The sequence below is a fragment of the Amblyomma americanum genome, chromosome 1 (genome assembly GCF_052857255.1).
Source record: "Amblyomma americanum isolate KBUSLIRL-KWMA chromosome 1, ASM5285725v1, whole genome shotgun sequence".
Taxonomy (NCBI): Eukaryota; Metazoa; Arthropoda; class Arachnida; order Ixodida; family Ixodidae; genus Amblyomma; species Amblyomma americanum.
Window position 1 is genome coordinate 253978844 of NC_135497.1, and position 3125 is coordinate 253981968.

The following is a 3125-nucleotide window of genomic DNA, read 5'->3' on the forward strand; positions in this document are numbered from 1 at the left end:
AAAATCTTAATTTCACATTGCGATAGAAGCCGCGAACAGTTGTGTTCTTGATGATACTACGACTAGGCTCAAGATATAAATCAAATAACAAAGGCGGTAGCGGGAACCCCTGTCAAACAGATGTTTTAAGTTGAATAGATATGGTAAAGTTTTGATTTATCGTTTATTTATTTATTTATTTCGTTTACAATCAGGGCAAGAGGTAATATAGAGGGGAGTGGTTGCATAAATAATAAAAAGGAACATACAAGGCAGCAAACAAATTAGTAATACATTAATGATGGCTCCTAGTCATCTTGTAGCCTTGTAGTGGCCGCCTTATAACATAGTTCTATGCCTTTAAGCAAGACATCATCAATGTTGCGCTCTCCAATAAGGCAAATAAAAAATCTTACGCACCTTATCAAAAGCTTTTGCCAGATCACTCTCAATTAGAGCCACTTGATTGACCTCATCTGACAACGTCTCTAACATGGAGCGTGCAATTTCGATATTGTTTTAGGAACTACAACTTTTCTCCTGCCCACTTGGTGCGGCCCTAACACATCTATTGCCACAAACTGCAGACGAGTAGAAAGAGCCTTCGCAAATACCTTATAATCCACATTGCATAAGGATATCGGGCGACACCCTTCAACAGTCCGTGTGCTGTGCGATGTCAATGAACGTTAAAGAAGCCCAGGTATTCGAAATTTCCGGAGCCTTAAATACGGCATTCCTCATAGCCCGAGTCGCTTTGGGAAGTTAAACAACCATAAACCATTAACCAAACTCTCAACAGCTTTCAACCGATCTGCGTCTTTGTTTTTCAGGATCAGTATGGTGCGACCAATGTAGAATGTGGGAAGGAAAAAAAAGCCCATGTCATAAGCTGCACTGAAAACTCCCAACAAGGCCGGTGCTTAGCTAGGCATAAACGCTTTATAGAACTCACTACGTAGACTGTTCGGGCCAGGAAGCTCCTGGTCCTGTAGAGAATAAATTGCCGAATTGACCTCATCTAAAGGAATACACCCTCAATGGCTGCACATTGCTCATCTCCAAGACGAGGAAATGTTTCTTTCAAGTGACTGAAATCGGACCCACTGATCGACACGAAGGTTTGTTGGATCAAGCGTGCTACGCGCGCACCTAGTGAACGCGTTGTGGTGTGCATGACATATTGACGTGCGTTTGGGATGTGTATTAATGTTATAGTAATTAAAAATAAAGCCGAATATAAATATGCAAATTAAACGTCAAAAATAGCCCGGAATAAAAAGGCGGTTTCATGGTGCTTCATTGTACTGAAACAAACGGTGTGTATGTGCATGAGTAAAAATGAGGAAGAAAAACAGAAATGCAAGAGGAAAATGGAGGACAAGGCCCTATCGCGTCTACTCTTAAGGCGAAGCTCAAGGCTCCTCCTAATTTTTTTGTCAGACTTTTGCCCTTTAAATGGTTTATATCTCTTTACCTATGCCGTTCTCGGTTTCAAGGTCATCGGGACTGCACTTATTGATCGTGGACTGCTCAAATAATCATTGAAGTCGCAAGCGGAGCGCCGAGAGCACGTGTGGGAAGCATGCAAAGACATCCCCAATTCGGTTGCGACATGTCTCTGCTACAGAGCTTTCCTGCCGACCTAGAATTAAATTGCCAGTAGAAGTCTTGCGTAAACGGGAAGTCATCGTGCCAACTATGTACTCTCGGATATGTTGAACCGATTTCGTAGATGGCAGGCGCACGGAAGAAAATCCGTTACTGGTATTGAACCTGGGATAAAAACGCAGGGCAAGTAATTTTTCTACTTTATCCCATCGCGCATTATTCCACAAGAATTTTTCCCGTTACCGTGAAATTACCGAGACGATGGCGTAACCGCGATGTGTAAGTATTGCTCCGTTTTGTATTAAATTTGACCTGGTTATCAGTGGTATTATCCGGGTGCCGCCCCAAGACTTTAACTCATTGTGGGTAGGTTCTCAAACGCAAACTCGGTTTGTACTTTGCAATAGGAATATGGTGACAATAGGGGCACTGCAAATATCTGGCCAATCCATTACGTTATCCACCAGTTCTTTTCAGCGAATGTGTGTGATTAGTCATCTGGGAAAAAAGCAAATAAATAAGGAAAGACTACCCACGCACCATCTAGGCACTAGTGATCGTTCCCACTGTACACTCAAATGTTCGTAACCTGACTTCGGTACCATATCTTAGTGCCAGTTTCTCACCAACGTCCGTTAAATGGGATATTTTCCGCGGCTGACGCTCAGCGCGATCATTGACTTCGATGAGGACGAGATGCGAAAATGCCCGGCAGCGCACATTCAGTACTCCTAGATCGACGAGGCAAATCAGCAGCCTAAAGTTATGGCATATCCCAGGAAGTAAAAGGAATGATTTATATGTTTACGTTTACCAGGATAGTACGGCAAACCTCACAAGCAAAGTTAAACGATAGTCATGTGATATGACTTGCTTACCTTCAAATTCTTACATGCGATATGCAAGTAGCTCGCTATTAAGTTGTGATGGGCACCATCCGGAGATATACTGTACTACACGAAACAGGCTACACTTCGCGATGATGAGTGTTCGGCAGGTGTATTGCGGCGAGCCACACTCTTAAAGAAAAGGTAGTAAAAACGTAATTACTGGCTGTTAGTATCGTTTTGGATTATTACTACATTTGTACTAACTCGGCACCAACTCACCGGAAGCGGAGGCAGTTAATGCGGCTGCTACTCGTATGACACCACCCAGAACAAAAGTCGGGAAAAGGCATACAATTGAGGCACGTATGTCGGTGGTTGGAATCCCGGTCGGGAGCTGGCCTCCCACCTCACTGAGAGGTATGCTATATACTAACACCAAAAATCGTATGACATCACCCGCACCGGTGTACAACAAATGGTTGCGTCACAATTTTGGTACGAAAGTAGAGAAAAATTCCTTCCACGTGGACATCAGCCAGTGGTGCGCTCCCATTCCGCGCTCTCCTGCTCGCATGTGTGGCGCCCGCCTACGCATTAGTAGTGGGCCGTCACTCTGCAGTCACTCTGCCCGTCTGCGCACACAAGTTTGTTCATTTCAGTTTCCCGTTCCGGCGCCCCCCACCGGATCCCGGCCCCCCCAGCGAC